The 20,796-nt window shown below is 44.8% G+C and overlaps 1 pseudogene; it reads left to right on the top strand.

Moving 5' to 3' along the window:
• The first annotated feature begins 286 nt into the window (after window positions 1–286).
• On the top strand, window positions 287–20,240 carry LOC116985041 (annotated as a pseudogene).
• The last annotated feature ends 556 nt before the right edge of the window (window positions 20,241–20,796 follow it).

The raw sequence follows: 20,796 nt of genomic DNA, 5'->3' as shown, positions 1-20,796 counted from the left end.
TTTCTCCAGCATTTTTGTCTACCTTAGAACTAATTGTTGATTTTATTCTCCACACTCATTTAGCACAAGCACAAATTTCCTCCTTTATTTTTTTGTGGTCCTTTCTTGTCCCTCGATACCCTCTTGTTTTTTTAAAATCGATATTATTTTTTTCTTTCTTTAATGCAACTCGCATTGGTGGCCCCTTTTTGGCCTTTCTACTCGACCACTTTTCTTTACTCCTCTCTTTATATTCCTCCAAGGCGCTGTCAGTGGGAATGTACAAACTCCCTGCAAACGCGTCTGCAGCAGAGCAGCGGCGTAAACCCGAGACCTTCAGTGTAAAGCGAGTGCTCTGGTATTTCCCGTGTGAAGCGGCGTTAGCTGCCTGCGGGGAGCGGCCTAAACCTGAGCGCCGCATCGTAACCGGGGTCCGGGCCGATGGAGGCGCGGCAGCGGCGGGCCCTGCGGCGGCTGCGGGGTGAGCTGGCGGAGCAGCTGCGGCTGGAGGTGCCGCTACAGTACCTGTACCAGGAGGGGGTGGTGAACCGCAGTCTGCTGGAGGAACTGGAGGCCGAGCCCGTGGCCGCCCGCCGCAACCTCAAGCTGCTCGACTACCTGCCGGGCCGCGGGCCGCGGGCCTTCGCCGCCTTCGTCCACTCCCTCAGGGACGAGGCCCCGTGGCTCAGCCGCCGGCTGGAGGAGGAGGAGGAGGCGCGGGAGGACGAGGACGACGAGCCGCCGGCAGGTGAGATGCTCCATCGCCGCAGGCCCGGCGTCGCCATCGCGGCCCCTCGACCCGGTATCCGGGCTGGTGTCCCCACCCCCACTCCCCTCACAACGACCCTCACACTCCCACAGTGACCCCCACTCCCCTCACAACGACCCAGTGACCCCCACTCCCCTCACAACGACCCACACACTCCCACAGTGACCCCCACTCCCCTCACAACGACCCACAGTGACCCCCACTCCCCTCACAACGACCCACAGTGACCCCCACTCCCCTCACAACGACCCACAGTGACCCCACTCCCCTCACAACGACCCTCAGTGACCCCCACTCCCCTCACAACGACCCACAGTGACCCCCACTCCCCTCACAACGACCCTCAGTGACCCCCACTCCCCTCACAACGACCCACAGTGACCCCACTCCCCTCACAACGACCCTCACACTCCCACAGTGACCCCCACTCCCCTCACACTCCCACAGTGACCCCCACTCCCCTCACAACGACCCAGTGACCCCCACTCCCCTCACAACGACCCCACTACAATATAATGTACCCCACTCCTCTCACCACGACCCACACACTCCTATAGTGACCCCCACCCTTCACAACGACCCCACTCCCACATCTGAAGAAGGGTCTCGACCCGAAACGTTGCCTATTTCCTTCACTCCATAGATGCTGCCTCACCCGCTGAGTTTCTCCAGCATTTTTGTCTACCTCCCACTCCCACATAATGTCCCCCACCCCCTCACAATGACCCCACTCCCACATAATGTTCCACACCACCCTCACGACGACCCCACACTCACATAGTGACCACCGCCCTCTCATAATGACCCCCACCCCCTCACAATGACCCCACACACACATAATGCCTCCCCCACCCCAACATAGTCTCCCACCCCCTCACCACAACCCCCACCCTCTCGCCACGACCCCCACCCCATCACAATGCCCCCCCACCCATGGTATACAGGCTGGTGTCAGCCTCCACCCCCTCGCAAAGACTCCCACATAGTGTCCCCACTCCCTCACAGTGACCCCACCACGACCCATACAATGTCCCTCACCTTTACACAATGTTCCACCCGCCCCCACAATGACCCGGTATCCGACCCTGCTGTGTCAGCCCCACTCCTCTCACAACAGCCTCCCACCCCCACAATGGCCCTCGCCCCCGGTATCCGACCCATGTCAGCCCCCCAACCCTCACAACGACCCCCACCCTCACAATGACCCCACCCTCACAATGACCCCACTCTCACAATGACCCCACCCCAGTGCCAGTCAGCAAAAAGATTATGTATGATTATTATCATGCCGTGCACAAACACAGGATTAAGTGTATAAAGCATAGTGTAAATAAAGTCCGATTGAGTCAGGGGAGAGGGGTAGTAGAGGTATGAAAAGGTACAGAACAAAGGAAATGTACAGGGTGGCGCAGCAATAGTGTTGTTGCCTTGCAGCGCCAGAGATCCAAGTTTGTTCCTGACTACGGGTGCTGTCTGTACGGAGTTTGTACGTTCTCCCTGTGACCTGCATGGGTTTTCTCCGAGATCTTTGGTTTCCACCAAAGACGGCAGGTTTGTAGGTTAATTGGCTTAGTATAAATGTAAATTGTCCCTAGTGTGTGAAGGATAGTCTTAATGTGCGGGGATCGCTTATCGGCGTGGACTCGGTGGGCAGAAGGACCTGTTTCCGTGTTGTATCTCTAAACTAAACTAAATCACAGCTGGCACCGATGACTAAATAAAAGTGAAGCACACAATGGTCCATTGTTAGTGTGATCCATTGAGTCCTGTCTGCCTTTGATATTTTGTGATCTCTTTGCCTTCCCAATATCCTTCATAAGCATCACTGCTTTGAAAGATGATGGTGGGTGATACAGTTCTCTGGGAGTAGAGAAGTGGCATTATTGGAAAGCATGGCAGTTTCCACATGTACATGGCCATCAGCTCTGCACCCACCCCTTCCCTCTACTGTGTTTCTGAAGGGTGGGTTCAATGTCACCTGAAATCTAGTGATTGAGCAAAGCCGTAGTCTGACTAAATGTGCGGCAGTCCTAAGACTTTGTCCACAATTCCACATAAGTTCAATCCTTGGGAGAGTGGGCAAAGAAGTAGCAGATGGAATACAGAATAGCAAAGTGTGGAGTCAAGCATTTTGGTAGGAGGAATAAAGGAGTAGACTATTTTCTAAATGGGAAGGGAATCCAGAAATCAGAGGTGCCAAGAGACTTGGGAGCGCTGGTGCAGGATTCCCAAAAAGTTAACTTGCAAGTCGAATCAGTAGTAAGGAAAGCAAATGCATTTATATCGAGTTAAAAACTTCTGAGAATGCCACGTAGCTTTGTGAATGTTCAGTCTGGCAACTGACCATTTTTTGGTCATTAATGTTAACCTGATGACTCAGCAGATGATGGTAAATATGAATTATAAATGAGCATCAAAATATGAATGCTACCGATTTCAATGTAATTGCATTTTCAAGTGGATGGTTTTGGTGTAGTTTTATTATAGACATGTGTACCAAGGTGCCATCCGGATAAATTAGGATGCAACTCTTTACCTTGATCATAACCAAATCTATCTGATTTTGCTGAAGAAATATCCCAGACTGAACCAAAGATATAAGAACTTGAGGTCCTAGAACACCCGCCTTGATTTGGCATTGATCATGCCCATCAATGTCAGATAGTTCCATCTACTGGAAGCTTGGGGAAGTGCGTGTGAATACTGCCTGTGAACAATAATCAATCAATCAATCAATCAATCAATCAGTTTTATTCGTCACATTGCACATAAAGTGCAAGTGAAATGAATTTGTCAGCAGCGGTACAATGAGAAAGAACACACAGAAACACAATAAAAATGTAACACAAACATCCACCACAGCATTCATCGCTGTGGTGGAAGGCACAAAAATTGGCCAGTCCTCCTCCATTTTCCCCCTTGGTCGGGAACTCAACCCTCCGCAGTTGCTGCTGCGGGCGTCCAGATGAATGAAAGTCAAGGTAAGTCCTGAATCGGTGCCTCCCCCACCGGAGACCGCAGCTTCAGATTGGTGTAGGCCGCAGGCCAGCGGTCGGTGATTTAGGGTTCGCGCCGCAACCAGAAGCACCGCAGACCGCAGGGCCGGCAGTTGAAGTCGAAGCTCCCCTCCAGGGATCCCCAGCGAGGGCCCCCGCTCCCGATGGTAAGTCCATGCTGCGCCCGCGGTAGAAGTTGGCCGCGGGCCAGCAGTCGGAGTGGAAGCTTCTTCCTCTACCGGGTCCCCAGCGAGGGATCCAAGGCTGCAGACGTCGCGCTGGCCAGAGCTCTGCAGACCGCGGCTTCAGGCTTCCGGCTGCCCCGGTCCAGCGAAACGGAGCGCTCCCCTCCGGTGACACCCAGCGAGGGCTCGCCCGCCCCACGCCGAGAATCTGCGCTGCGCCCGCCGCTGAAGCCCCGGGCGCGTCTCCAGGAAAGGCCGCACCGATCCTTGCTGTTAGGCCACGGGGGAGGCGACCTGGAAAAAGTCACGTCTCCGTGGAGGAGGCGACTGAATCGGTTTCCCCCTTACCCCCCCACACCACCCCCCACACAAAACACACAAAGAAACATTAAAAACATACATTTAAACACACTAAAAAAAAATTTAAATGGTGAAAAAAACTGACATGCTGCTGGCAGGGCGCCGGCTTGCAGCGCCCCCACCGACCGACATTTATGAACAGTGTTGGAAGCAAAGATCCTATAGCAAGCTCCGCTATAGGATCTTTGGCTGGAAGTACTGAGCTGGTCAGACAGCCTCTGTGGAGATATGCGTCAGGTCAGTGATCTTTAATCAATTTAGCAAAGTTGTAAATTGTAAATGTTTTTAATTTCAGGAAATGTGGAGAGGGCAGAGTAAAGTCTTTATTGCGCTGGAGACTGAATGATAGATAATTGTACTAGTTTGGTGAGGGTGATCAAGGCTTCTTAATCTGAGTAGATATACGTAGAAGGAGATGTATGAAGACAAAGCTGAGAGGAAAGAAATGCTGGAATTTTAAGTATAAAACAATGCAGTTGCTGGAAATCTGAAATAAAAGAATATGGAAAATTCTTGTGGTGGCAGGCAGCATCTATGGAGAGTGAAAAATGGCAGAGGTTCAGCAAAATTGTCCATTTCTGATTTGCATGAAAGGCTGGTTATCTGAAATTAGTAAATTCAATATTGTCTTTAGACTTCAGAGAAACAGTGCGGAAACAGGCCCTTCGGCCCACCAAGTCTGCGTTGACCGGCAGTCCCTGTATGCCAGCACTATCCTACACATTAGGGATAATTTACAATTTTACCAAAGCCAATTAACCTACAATCTTTAGAGAGTGGGAGGAAGCTGGAGCACCTGGAGAAAACCCACATGGCCAGAGGGAGAACGTACAAACTCCATACAGACAGCATCAAGAGTCAGGATCAAACCCGGGCACTGTAAGGCAGCAACTCGAGTGCTGCACCACTGTGCCGCCCTTTTTAATATTAGTGTAGTCCCTAACATATGCACAGTCCACACCTGTTGGATTTATGCAGAGTAATGCGGCTTTTACACGGGGCGACTTGACGCAAGAGTTAACCAGAGTTCAACATCGTGGGAACCTCGTGCGATAACAGTGCGGCATTCGTGGACCACCGTGGACCACCGTAGCGCTAACGGCAGGTCATCGTGTAACTTGGTCACTCGGGAGAAAATTCAAGAAAATTGGAATTTCTCCAAGAGTGACTTGTACACTTGTGGTTGAGTATTGCAACATTATATGAACGTAGTGGCCAGTGCGATATCCGTGCGATATCCGTAATAACTCTTGCGGGTACCGTGGGAACTCCTGCGAACGGTGAACCCGGAAGCTGGACAGAGGGGACAGAAGGTGATTAAAAAGGTGGTCTCAAAAGGACACATGGGAACATGTGTCCTTCGAGGACGTCCCACCTAATTGTCATTGTTGGATAATCTTTTTAACAGGAACACTTGCAGAGATGGCTCCCAGAAAATCTCAAAGGAAGGGGGAAAAGCGGGTCAGAGATGTTTTTGCCATGCAGGAGAATGAGGAGGAGACGCAGCAAGAGAGACAGGTGGAGAGGCAACAGGAGATGCCACAGATAACACTGCCTGTGGGCTCCTTGGAGCAGGGAGAGGGTGAGCAAGGTGCAATTCAGATTGCCTCCCCAGTAGCCGTTGTAGGAATAGCCTCTACAGACGCTTATGTAAAGGGAAGATGGCAGAAGGTAAAGCCATATAACTTCACCAGGGAACAAGAGGGGGAACTTGTAGAATGGTTCCAATTTAACGAGATTCTGTACGATAAATCCAGAGAGGATTATAGAAACAGGGAGAGGAAAAGGAACCTGCTGGAGACGAAGGCTGCCGAGTTTCCCGAGTGCTCATGTGAGTTTATATAACGATATATAAGTTCATCAAGAGGAGAACCATTTAATGTTATCCAAGATTTTAAAACATACATTGCTATTGATGTAAAAGTTCTGTGTTTGCAGTAAACTTAAACTTCTCTTATAAGTCTGTCTGTCTGCCCTGCAGCTGCAAAGTAAAAAAGTCGCAGACAGCTTTTACACCCTCTGTGTTTGAAGTTTAAAGAGCCATAAAAAGAATTATGCATGAGGGCAGGCAATTCTCACTTGTAATGCTTGCCTTTAAAAAGGCCATCTGTATTTACCAACTTGTGCTCAGGTATCCAAGAAGCACAAGAAATAGCACATTAAATGCGGAGGGCAGGCTCTATTTACTGTTCAGAACTTTTAATATAACGGAATACATCCAATGCTTGAAGTTCTATTTAATTCCACCACTCTACGTCTCCAAATGAGCCGATTCAACCAAGGGAGGATATATATAGTGTGTGAAAAAAAAAGTTACATCATTTGTGTCACGTGTAGTTCACGATGTTCATTCAAGATTTAACGCGACTGCTCGGGAAACGGCCAAGTAACTCGCACGAATAACATAAATGCCGAGTACCGTGGGAACTCTTTATCTACTGCCGTTATATCGTGCGAGACTCGTGCTGGACCACGACCTCTTCACTCTGGTGACATCTTGCGTCAACTCGCCCCGTGAAAAGGGGGTTTAAGCAGTTTAAGATGCCTGTGTATTTGGTGATTTCACACCAGCACCACTATCAATGCACCAGATGATGCCCTGTGGCCTGTGCACAGCTACTGGCCTAAGATGGAAGATGGAATTCTGCTCCTCAAGCTTATGTTGGGTCTCAATGGAACAGCATACGACATCAAAATTAAGGTATCAGAATGAAATTAGGATGGAAAATTCAAGTGACAAACATTGGAAGCTCATGGTTAACCCAGCAGACTGAATGTTTTGGAAAGCTTTCACACCATTTGTTTTGCTAATGTAGGGGAGACCACGCAGAGCACCCTCCCTTCCATTGGCTCCATTTACACCTCACGCCACCAGCATTATCAAGGATGAGTTGCACCCGGACCACTCCCTCTTCTCCCCCCCTCCCATCGAGCAAGAGGTATAGAATGTGAACACGCACACCTCCAGATTCAGGGACAATTTCTTCCCAGCTGATATCAGGCAACTGCAACATCCTACCAACAACTACCGAGCAGTCCTGAACTACTATCTACCTTATTCGAGACCCATTGTCTTTCCGCTGACTGGTTAGTACCCAACAAAAGCTTTTCACTGTATCTGACAAACTAGACACAAACATTGTGAACCTCAAATGCAGTAACAGCAGTTTGACCTGGACTGAGTGCTTGGTGCTCGGATGGTGGGAAGGGAAAAGACAAATGGCCAGATGATGCTTCAGAGAACAAGGGATTGTTTCATATGATAATTGGTGTACATTATGATATCAATATGATATTATGATATAGAGCGGCACGGTGACGCAGAGGTAGAGTTGCTGCCTTGCAGCGCCAAAGACCCAGGTTCGATCCTGACTGCGGGTACTGTTTGTACAGAGTTTGTACGTTATCCCTGTGACCAGCACGGGTTTTCTCCGGGTGCTCCAATTTCCTCCCACACTCCAAAAACTTAGAGGTTTGTAGGATAATCGGCGTGGTACATTTTTAAATTGTCCCGTGTGTGTAGGATAGTGCTAGTGTCTGCGAACGAATGGGTGGTCGGCGTGGACCTGGTGGGCCGAAGTTAAACAGCAGTCCCCTTCTGCCATCTGAAATAGAAGTAAAACATTTCCTTTTCCCTGGTGTCCAACGACAATATTTATCTCTGAACAAGCATCAGTAAATTAGATGATTTGGTCATGAATCACATTGAAGATTATGGGCTCCTCTGTGTGCTTTGGCTGCTGCTATTCTTTAGGCATCTCCATAAGGTCTCTAGAACAGGCATTACACTATACACTATATACCATTATGGTTATGTGTACTGAGATACCGTGAAAAACATTTACTTTGAACTTTGAACGTAGAATATAGTGTTACAGCTAGAAAGTGCAGATTTAAAAAAAATGCAAGGCCCACAATGAGGTCTGGAGATCGAGACTATACCCTTAGCTTATGAGACGACCGAGTGGTGCGATAACAGCGGGGAAGCGACTGTTCCTGAATCTAGGGTTACTGCTTGCAAGCTCTTGTATCTTCTGCCTGACGGGAGAGGGGAGAAGAAGAAATGACCGGAGTGTAAATGATCTCTGATTATGTTGGCTGATTTCACACGGCAGTGTGAATATTTCATTCTAGATATTAGCCTTGTTTGTGACGATCTGGTGACCTCACCGTTGTTCGGTATCAACAATAACTCGATAGTTTGTTGGATCTGGATGATAGCGATAACTTATGGAATTAATTTTGAAGTATTTATACAGTGTGCAATGAAGATATAACAAATGTTTTTGAAACCCCCGATCAAGCAAATCTCTACCACACATTTTGCATTTCTTTAAGTAATCCATATTACATTTGGCTTATCTTTCTCATGGGGTCATAGAGTGATACAATGTGGAAACGGGCCCTAAGGCCCAACTTGCCCACACTGACCAGCATGACCCAGCTACACTAGTCCCACCTGCCTGAATTGGCCCATATCCCTCCAAACATGTCCTATCCATGTACCTCAGTAACTGTTTCTTAAATGTTGCGATAGTCTCTGCCTCAACTACCTGCTCTGGCAGCTCTTTCCCTACACCCACCACCCTTTGTGTGAAATAGTTACCACTCAGATTCCTATTAAATCTTTTTCCCCTTCACCTGAAAACTGTGTCCTCTGGTCCTCGATTCTCTCACTCTGGGCAAGAGACTCTCCATCTGCATGAACAAATAATTCAAGCACCAGGTTCAGGACCTACTTCAGGATCACCAGCACATGGTCTCTGGTCATCTTGGACCTTCTTACCATTGGACCAAGGGTGTGGGTGTTTTCCATTCATGTGGTAACTGGTGTACACTGCCCAATCCCAGTTTGAAAACGTGATGTTCAGGGTTGTCGCATCCCATCATCGACCAATGTGAACACTGCTCTGCTATCTCAGCCTGGGAGCTTGTACGCTTCCACACTGACACACCACCTCCCTGAGTATTCAGGTCAGGCAGGTGACGGCCGAAGACCAAGGCGGCGAATACGCCTTCTTTTGGAAAGAGTAAAGACAAAACAGAATGAAATCTTTATGGTGCAACCTCTGACATCAAGAATGATCTAGTCCAGCATCTCAGCAACTCTCTCAGGCAAAACCAGCCCACAACACTTATCAATGCTTGCATCCTAAGCCTCGAAGCCAAGGAGATGGCCAAGGAAGACTTCTACTCTGATCTTCCACTTGAGCCCAGCGCCGGTAATGAGGTTGAGCCCAGGAGTGCTCATTTCTCTGGGAGAAAGACAGACCCACCTGAGCCCAGCCTCTGTACCAGGGTTGCAACAAACACAATACTCTGGAAGGCATGACTGGCAAGGAGGGAGTAGGTGATGTCCTCCTATTTTCAGTGTGTTCGGAGGATAGTCTTGTCATAACAACTCTCAGAGAGCCAAAGTCAAAGACTGCATGCTGACATCCTCAATCCATGGTCAGGTACCCATTAGAACGCATCATCATTCGACTGGGTGACCACAAAGATGATCACCTCACCTGCACCGTAAATGGCACCAATGACTGCTGGACCAACCACCATCGAATCTGTTCTGCCATCAACATTGACTTCATGCAAAAAACAATGTTTTGTTTAGTTTAGAGTTGCAGCACGGAATCAGGCCCTTTGTCCGCACCGACCAGCAATCCCCGCACACTAACACTATCCTACACACACTAGGGACAATTTATAATTATACCAAACCAATTAGCCTACAAACCTGTGTGTCCTCAACTCTGGTGTGTATTAAGAAACCGGAGATCCCGGAGAACGAAACAGATGGTGGGTGGAAAGAGTGCAGAGGGTATGGCTGCTCGCTGGTAACCAAGATGTGTACATGGATACTTCAGTGCTGTCAAAGTCCAAATAGCAGAGCCCATCTTCCTGGGAGCCAGGAACAGAAGGAAGCAGTATCTGCTGGAAGAAACACTTTGAAGACCTCAACATTGACTCCTCTCCACGGCGGGTTATACTGTGCTTTCTCACTGCTGTCGCAGATGGCAAGGTAAGGCAAAATGTTAACGGGGAGACTGCAAGGCCTACGTTCTGAAACTTGCTGATGATTTGATAGCTGATGGAGAAGAACTTTAATTGCAAATCTGCAATCTCATTTCTTCGATCTGGGAAGAGGACATGCCAGGGATCTTGGGGAGATGGTGCAATCATGAGCATCTTCAACACTCTGCAACCGACAGAAGAGTCGCCCTGCTGCCTACCACTGGGAAAGCCTTCACCAGGATCCTCCTCAACTATGTCCTGCCAAACCTCCTTCACCCAAAGGGGTGAAGTAGGTAGTTGAGGCAGGTACTATTGCAATGTTTAAAAAACATTTAGACAGGAACATGCATAGGACAGATTGAGAGGGATATAGGCCAAATGCCGGCAAGTGGGACTAGTGCAGATGGGACATGTTTGTCGGTGTGGGCTACTTGAGCCAAAAGGTCTGTCTCTACACTGTATGACTATGAAAAGCTTAAATTCGTTCATCAAATAACAGCCTGAATTCAGTCCACTTTTTCGCACGGTGATCATAATCTTGACTGTGCCACAACTCTGAGAAGAATATAGGGAACAGCACCAGCTAATGTACACAACCCGATTAAAAGCCTTTGACTCTGTCACTTGAGGGATTTTGGATTATGCTCATATTTAGTTGCTGTCGGGACTTCATCTCCTTCCTACATATGCCATGGGGTAGCACATGGTTCATGGTCTCAACCAAGAGACTCCACCATCTCAGTGCAGTCCCATGTACAGCAAGGTTGCTTGATCATCCCAATGCTTTTCTCAATCTTTCGTGCTGCAATATGTAACCTCACTCCAAAAAACTCCCCACTGAAGTGTAGCTAATGTATAGGCCTAATGAAAAACTAGGCTGGATGAGCTCAGCAGGTCAGGCAGCATCTGGGGAGGGAATGGACAGGCCACATTTCGGGTCAGGACCTTTCTTGAGTTTGAAGAAGGATCTAGACCTAACGCAACTTTTCCATTCCCTCCCCAGATGCTCCCTGTCCCACTGAGTTCCTCCAGCATTTTGTGCATTACGCAAGATTCCAGCATCTGCAGTTTCTTGCGTCTGCGAAACTGTTCAATTTGTACTGCCATCACTCCTAAACCAAGGTCACTCTAACCTCAGTCATCAAACTGCAGTACACAGATGACACTGGCAAATGCACATTCAAAGACTAGGCTGTGATTTATTGTGGAATTATTCTCTGAAGCATATGGGAAATTGGCTTACACCAAACACCCATAAATCACAGGCCCTCGAACAGTTAGTTGGGTCAGTTCAGTTTAGTTTATTGTCATGTGTACCGAGGTACAGCGAGAAGCTTTTGTTGCGTACTAACCAGTAATCGTGGTAGGATGATTCAGTTGCCTGATAACAGATAGGAGGAAACTGTCCCTGTATCTGGTGGTGTGCATTTTCACACTTCTATATACCTTTTGCCCGAAGCGAGAGGGGAGAAGAGGGAGTGATCAAGGTACGACTCGTCCTTGATTATGCTGTTGGCCTTTCTGAGGCAGCGTAAGGTGTAAATGGAGTCAATGGAAGGGAGGTTGGTTTGTGTGATGGTCTGGGCTTTGTCCAAATTTGCTGCAATTTCTTGGATGGAACTGTTCCCAAACCAAGCTGTGAAGCATCCCAATAAAATGCTTTCTATGGCGCATCTGTAGAAGTTGGTGAGAGTTGTTGGGGACATGCCGAACTTGCGAAGCCTTCTAAAGAAATAGAGGTGTTGGTGTGCTTTCTTGGCCGTTGCTTCAATATGGGTGGTCCAGGAGAAGTTGTTGGTGATATTGACTCCTGAGAATTTGATGATTTTAACCATCTCTACATTGGCGCCGTCAATGCAAACTGGATTGTTGGATCCCAGTGTACACCAGGGCTCTTTGACAAAATGCCTCCTGGGAAATGCACCTCATTCCTATATCTCAGGAGCTGCCTCTCCACAAAGATGGACATTTATGAGAACATTTACCATCGTCATCAGTGTCGTTGGATAGCCTTCTGCAACAGTAGGAAGGAATAGGTTTGAAGATCAGGATCCAAAACCTGGCACAAAGCTCATGGTCTACTGGGTAGCTGTGATTCCTACTCTCCATTCTGCTCCTGTCGTGGGACTCCCTTCAGCAGATGCCTTAAAAAAAACAGGGGGGGGGGGGGTTCATGGTTAAAGAGCTATACAGCATGGAAAACAGGCCCTTCAGCCCCTTCATCCCTGCTAGCCAACCTGCCCAATTAAGCTGGTTTCATTTGGCTGCACTGGCCCAAATCTCTATAAACTGTTTCTATCTATGTTTCTGTCTGTGTGTCTTTAAAATGCCTTATTTATTCTTGCCTCTACCACTTCCTCTGGAGTTGTAGAGACCTTCAGTATCCATTTTTCAGCCAACTTTAGTGTTACCTGTCAATTTACTAAGTCTGCTGCCTTAATTCACATCCAAATCATGAATACAATTACTGGAAGAATGTGACCTGACATAAAAACCCATGACAGGTCTCTAGTCTGGGGAAAAACAACCCTCTACCATAACTCTCTGTTTCTGTCATCAAGCTAATTTTGTTTTCAATTGGTCAGTTTGTCTTGGATTCCATATGATCTAACCTTCAATATCAGTCTACCATGTGTACCATGCCAAAGGTCTTGTTAATATACCGTATCCTATATTCTGATCAATGATGTGTGTCAGACACCTTCTTCACCACCATGTCACCCTGTGTTGCTGCTTTCATGAAACTATGTGTTCCCTGCATTCCTGTGTCTCTATTCTGAAGAGTGGTGCCACTATAGTTCTATCCACCAAATCTTCCAATTCAACTGGCAAGGTAAACAAGCCAAGGCCAAATCTGAGCGAAGAGTAGCTGCGGGTCAACACTCAATGGTTAGATGGTGTTTGCAGATTTGTGACATATATTGGATTGTGGTTTCCAAGGAATGACAGGATGCCTCACACATGAGCTAATTCTTGAGAGAATATGGAAGGAAAAGAATGGAAGAATATTTGTGAAGGGTTATGATGGGCACGGCACAAAATGACTTCGGAGATTAGTTTGGTTAATAGTTACAGCATGGAAACAGGCCCTTCAGCCAACCGTGTCTGCACTGACCAGCAATCCCTGCATATTAACACTACCTTACACACACAAGGAACAGTTTTACATTTATACCAAGCCAATTAACCTACAAACCTGTACGCCTTTAGAGCGTGCGAGGAAAACGAAGATCTTGGAGAAATCCCGCGCAGGTCACAGGGAAAACATACAAACTGTACAGACAAGCCCCCATAGTCAGTATTGAACCTGGGTCTCTGGCGCTGTAAGGCAGCAACTCTACCGCAGCGCCACCGTGCTGCCCAACGGGTTAAGCAAGTGAGTGGGCTCAGCACCACAGTCATCTTGCAGCCTTTGAGTTAAGGGTCTGACAATAGACAATAGGTGCAGGAGTAGGCCATTCGGCCCTTCGAGCCAGCACCGCTCTGCTCTGCTGTCCAGTTACAAATTTTTATTTATTTTTTTATTTATTTATTTATTCCGAACAAGTAAAGACATTAACGACATTAATATTAACAAAATCGAAATTATCAAACAATTGGACATTACAATCAATATTTACAAAGCAATGAGAAGAACAAAATCAGTTCCAATGTCCAACTCTGTGTCTGTACAAGCTCGAAAAGGAGTGAGAAGAAGAATAACTTATTAAATCTCACCCCTTTTCCCCAACACTTCTACCATATTTAAAAATCAATTCATTACTAATAATAATACTCCCCTAGGCAATTTCCCGTAATACCTACAGACATATATATACATACAACTATTATGTACATACAAACTTCATAACTGAAGTACCCAAACATAAGTAAACAATAGTAAAGCAATAGATAAACACTAACCCCCACTTGTCAACCATCCCCCCCATCCCTGTACCCCTTGAGAATTATTTTTTTATATATCATTTTAAAATGATTCATGTTTGTGCATTGCTTCAATTCCCCGTTCAATTTATTCCACACTCCTACTCCACAAACCGAAATACAAAAGGTTTTTCTAGTCGTACGGACTTTTTGTTTCTTAAAGTTAAATATTCCTCTTAAATTGTAACCCCCCACACGCTCGTTAAATAATTTTTGAATGTTTCCAGGTAAATTTTTATTTTTGGCCCTAAACATTATCTGAGCTGTTTTGAATGTAACCAAATCTTCTAATTTTAATAATTTTGACTCTAAAAATAATGGATTCGTATGACCCAGATACTTAGCATTATGGATAATACGAATTGCTCTTTTTTGCATCATGGTTAATGAGTGTATCGAATTTTTATAGTTATTACCCCAGACTTCTGCACAATAATTTAAGTAGGGTAAAATCAATGAACAATAAAGAATACGGAGTGATTTGTAATCCAGAGCTTGCTTGGCTTTGTATAATACAGAGATACTTTTTGACAATTTTAATTTTACATGTTTAATATGTGATTTCCAGCTTATTTTATCGTCAATTATAACCCCAAGAAATTTATTTTCATGCACTCTTTCAACTTCCACCCCATTTATCTTTATACTTACTAGTGTATTTATTCTACAATTACCAAATAACATTATTTTAGTTTTACTCAGATTTAATGAAATTTTATTCCTATCAAACCATATTTTCAATTTACCCATTTCTTTTATTATTTTATCCAATAGCTGTTTTAAATTTTCCCCAGAACAAAAAATATTTGTATCATCTGCAAACAAAACCAGCCTCAAGACATTGGACACATTACAAATATCATTTATGTACAAGATAAATAATTTTGGGCCCAGCACTGACCCCTGTGGTACACCACACACAATGTCCAAGCATGTAGAATTATGACTACCCAGATTTACAAACTGTTGCCTGTTCCTTAAGTAGCTTTTAATCCAGTCCAGTACTATTCCTCTAATTCCATACCTCTCCAATTTTTTAAATAAAATATCATGATTAATTGTATCAAATGCTTTTTTTATGTCAATAAATATCCCAGCTGCATATAATTTCTCATCAATGGCGTTTGTGATGTCTTCAATTAATTCTAGTATTGCAAGTGATGTTGATCTATTTGTTCTGAATCCATATTGACTTTCTGTGATTAATTTATTCTTTTCTACAAATTTGTCTAATCTATTATTAAACATTTTTTCTAATATTTTGGAAAATTGTGGGAGTAAGGAAACAGGTCTATAGTTTGTAAAATGATGCTTGTTCCCAGTTTTGTATATTGGTATTATTTTTGCTATTTTCATTTGAATTGGGAAAGTACCGGTTTGGAAGGATAAATTACAGATGAATGTTAAAGGTTTGGAGATCCCCTCAATGACCATCTTAACTAACGACATGTCAATGTCGTTGAAATCGGTAGACTTTTTATTTTTACATGTTTTGACAATATCCAACAGTTCTTTTTCTTCTACTGCCGTAAGAAACATAGAGCAGGGATTTCTCTCCACTAAATTCTCAGGAGTTTCTCCAGATGTCCCTGAATTGGGGATTTGTTTAGCCAGGTCTGGTCCAATATTTACAAAAAAATTATTAAAACTATTAGCTATATCTTCCATATTGTAATTTTCCTTATCCTTATCAATAAAATACTTCGGGTAATTTGTTCTCCCCGGACCATTTCTGATAATGCTATTAAGTATGCTCCATATTCTTTTTATATTGTCTTTATTGTCATCTAATTTCTTCTTATAATAATCTTTCTTGCTTTCTCTTATGATGTAAGTTAATTTATTTTTATACTTTTTATATTTATTTTCTGTATCTTTAGTTCTCTCTCTTATAAAATCTCTGTATAGGGCATTTTTTTTTTTACAAGCATTTTGTAATCCCTTTGTAATCCATGGACATTTAGTATAGTTTGATTTTCTATTATATTCTTTAATTGGACAATTTTTATCATATAATGACTTAAATATTGCAATAAATGTTTCATAAGCACTATCAATGTCTCTTTTTTGGTATATTATATCCCAGTTTTGTGCCAATAGATCCTTTTTTAGTGCATTGATAGCTTCCTCCGATCTCACTCGTCTATATTCTATTAATTTGTTTGGTTTGTTGTTCCTGTGGATATTATCATAAACTATAAAAACTGGCAGATGGTCACTTATATCATTAATTAATAATCCACTTACTATTTTATTTTCCACATCATTATTAAATATATTGTCAATGAGTGTAACGCAATGGGAAGTAATTCTACTCGGTCTAGTGATTTTAGGAAATAGACTCATGCTGTACATAGTATTAATAAAATCTTCTGTAAGGTTGTGTTGATTAGGATTTAGTAGGTCAATGTTGAAATCTCCACATAAAAACACTGATTTACTGCTTGTTGTTGAAAACATACTCTCCATCCAGCCCCTGAAGATTTCAATATTTGACCCCGGTGCCCTATATATACAACTAATGATTACATTTTTATTTCCACCATTAATTATTTCTATAGTTATACATTCGTGCAGATTGTCAACCACAGTTGTCATATTTTCTACTACCTTATAATTCAGAGTTGTATCCACATATAGTGCTACCCCTCCTCCCCCCTTATTTTTTCTATTGATGTAATTGAAATCATATCCGTCCATCTCAAAATCAATTCCCTTTTCCTGATTAATCCATGTTTCAGATATTGCGATGACATTGAATGGCTGTAAAATTTTTTGTAAATACTCTTTAATACTATTAAAATTCGCATAGAGGCTCCTGCTATTAAAGTGTATAATCGATAATTTGCCTTTTACATTAATATTATGATTATATTGATCCTCTGTGTAGTAGCAGCAGATATTTTTGTCGTTGGAATTAAAGTAAAAATTATTGTCCGGGTCTATATCGTATTCCAAATCCTGTAAATTGTGATCGGTATATTCAAATGGTTGTAACTTCAGTTGTTTCTTTTCACTTATTATTTTAATTACTTGACTACCATTTCCAGATGTAAATGACTGAATTCCTTCAGTGTATGCCATAATTGCGTGTGTAACTAAATTTCACCTCACAATCCCGTTTTATGATCATTGGTATTTGTCCAGTTCTGCAATATCTCTAATAACCAGCACTTTGGCTTCCTCTGGTGTTCCATTTAATTTAATAAAGATTTTACAGTTTGCAGTCCAGGTATTTAGTATTTGTTTCTGTTTCTTAAGGTTTCGTGCTTGTCGGGCTATATCGGCATTTCGTTTTGTTAGGTGTTCATTCATAAATACTTTTGTTCCCTTCAACTGTCTTCCTTGTTTTAGGAGACTAACTTTATATTTTCTGTTGACAAACCTTATTATGATGGCTGGTTTGTCATCGCTATTTTTATCCTCTTTGGATTTTCTCCTGGGCAGGGGGTGACAAGCCTCGATGTTATCGCAGTCCAAGTGTATTCCTTTTGACTGCAGGAAGGCCGCCACCTGTTGCTCCGTGGAGCTTGTATCCATTGCCCCGGGCTCCCAATTAATCTCTGATACAAGATGCAAAACAATCTACACTGTCTAGACTTGCAAATAAAAGCTTAATTGGAGAAGCACATTCATCTCCTTCCAGTTTAACATAAAAACACATCTCCCTCATATCAAAATGAACTTCATCTGGGTCATCTAACACTACCACTGATTCATTGCGCGGTTGTGAAAACTCTCTCTTGGCAAGTGGAACGGTAAACATAAAACACATCGTTAATTGTTGCTGCACATTCCTGGACATTTTATGTGCTCTGGGGAGCAGTGAAAGTTTCCACTCGAATAAGTACATTTTGGGCCTTATTTTCTCATTTTCCGTAGTGGTGGAGAAATGAACGAACGCGAGGCAGCACAGTAGAGAGAGAGAATGCTAGCAGTCACATCAAGCTCTAGCTGGACAGTGCGCAGATCTGTGCTTCATCCTCAGAAAGTATCAGTAAATCTCGGAAGGATACAGTAAATATTCCCCATGATTAAAAGTATTAGGGGTGGCACGGTGGCGCAGCAGTAGAGTTGCTGTCTTACAGTGCCAGGGACCTGGGTTCGATCCTGACTATGTTTGTCTGTTCTCCCCGTGACCGCCTGGGTTTTCTTCGGGTGCTCCGGTTTCCTCCCACACTCCAAAGACATCTAGTTTTCAATAAAATGGTAAATTGTCCCAATTTAGGATAGTGCTGGTGAATGGGGTGATCGCTGGTCGGCGCGGACTCAGTGAGCTGAAGTGCCTGTTTCCGCGCTGCATCTCTAAAGTCTAAAGGTGACGAGATCAGTTACATTCTCAAGCCTGTTGGCAATTGAGTGCAATTGAAGTGTTTAAGAACTTGGTAGGAAATAGGGGAACTATATACTCTGGTAGGAAAGTCAAGAACAAGGCATGAGTAAGCTTAGAATTGGAGCCAAGCTATTGTGGGGAGATAACCAGTAAGCAGTTCCCCGTGCTCTGTTACTGGGAATCCCCTCCCTCAAGCTGCTGAGGCTGGGGGTCGGTTTACAATATCAGTACTGGAATGGGAAGGTTTTAAGGCAGGTGTTGTTGTTGAATTGAATGATTGAGCTGCCTGGTGGTGGTAAGATAATGTGACTTCAGCAACTCTCTCTGTGGTCTTCCTCTCATCAATCTGCAGAGCATCAACTGAGGTCAGATTAATGCTGAGTTTACCTCTCGTACTGAGAATCCCTCCTCGCCATATAGCGAAGATAGACACAGAGTGCTGGAGTAACTCAGCAGGACAGGCAGCATCCATGGAGGGAAGGAATGGGTGACGTTTCAGGTTGAGACCCTTCTTCAGACAGAGTCAGGGGAGTGGGAGGGGTGAGGGTTGGATATAGAGATAAGGAAGTGTCAGGTGTGATAACAAGACATCAAAGGGGGTGGTGATCAAGGAAAATGTAGAATAGATCATTGTTAGGTAGGAGAAGGTAACAACAAAGCAAACAGATAAAATGTAATCGGGGACAGTCAGACTCTTTCTACACTCTCTATATAGCGGATTGGCTCTGAAGACTGGAGAGTGGAGGAGGAGAGAGCCGCTGGTAGTGACAGATGCGATGAGTGGGCCGGTAGGAGAGGGACTGGGGTGTTGCCTCCAGTGCCTTCGAGGTCGGCTGCAGGAGGTTCCCTGCAGTTGACCTGGATCGGGGATGCTCCAGTACTTCCAGCACCTGGGCCCCACTTTAGACTTGTTTTTCTTTGTAAACGGCGCCAAAATATGGCGACCTGTGCACACGAGACAATAATTAACTATTGAACTATATTGAGCTGCACAGGAAAGCTACAGTGTCACTCAGTACCTCTGTCTCTTTCTTCCAGATGATGTGCTGTCAACCATCTCGGACCACGTCTTGAATTGCGTGCCCACCGACAAGCAGTTAAATCATCTCTCTGGCCAAATGGGAACAGAATGGGAGCAGGTTGTGATGGACCTGGGACTGAGGAGTTCAGACGTCTACTGATGTAAAATGAACCACCAGTACAACGTGCAGGCATAGATCTTGGCATCATTTATCGTGTGGAAGCAACGGCTGGGAAAACAAGCTACATTGCGGAACCTGTGTACCAGTCTTACTTCAGCAGATGTGGACCCCACAGTAATAAAGGATGCATTTCAGTAAACAGTCGGGGCTGGGTTACCCACTGCTAAAAGTGAAGGGCCAGTCGTATTTGACAGGGTGCAACAAAGGAGCAGTGAATAGGGTGCAGCAAAGGAGACATAAAATGCTGCTGTAACTCAGCGGGCCATCTCTGCAGAAAATGGATTGGTGACGTTTCGGGTCGGAACCCTTCCTCAGACTGAAAGATAGAGAAGGCCAGAACGAAATAGGGCCGGCAACAGATGACCTCAGGAAGGGTGGAGCCCACAATGGCCCATTGCTGGTTGGGGAAGGATACAAGGACGCGAACAGTAGAACTAGTGGAACGACTGGGGGGGGGGGGGGGGGGGGGGGGAAGAGAATGCAGGAGTTACTTGACATTAGAGAAATCAACATTCATAGAGCTGGGTTGTAAGCTGCCCAAGCAAAATATGTTCCTGTAATTTGCGTGTGGCCTCACTCTGACAGTGGAGGACGCCCAGGGCAGAAAGGTGAGGATGGGAACAGGAACGGGAGTTAATATATTTGGCAACCAAGAGATCGCGTAGGCCAAGGCGGAATGAGCATGTGTTCAGCGAAACGATGGCCAAGTCCGCGCTTGGTCTCGCTGATATAGAACAGTCCATACTGGGAACACCAGATACTGTAGATGAGGTTGGAGGAGGTGCAGGTAAATCTCTGCCTCACCTGAAAGGACTGTCGGGGTCCCTGGATGAATTCGAGGCAAGAAGCAGAGGACAGTGAGCAGTGTTGGCTGGTGCTTTACTTTGGTCTCCTCTCATATATTCAGAAACTTTTAAAACAGTAAAAAGTAAAAGTATATAATGAATATTTAGTCAGAGAGTGGTTACTCGGGAATTAATTGACACAGACGACTGTGGAGGCCAAGATAATCGTTATTTGTAAGGCAGAGATAGAT

This window comes from Amblyraja radiata, chromosome 21 (genome assembly GCF_010909765.2).
Source record: "Amblyraja radiata isolate CabotCenter1 chromosome 21, sAmbRad1.1.pri, whole genome shotgun sequence".
NCBI classification, from domain to species: domain Eukaryota; kingdom Metazoa; phylum Chordata; class Chondrichthyes; order Rajiformes; family Rajidae; genus Amblyraja; species Amblyraja radiata.
This window is presented reverse-complemented; position numbering and strand designations above follow the sequence as displayed.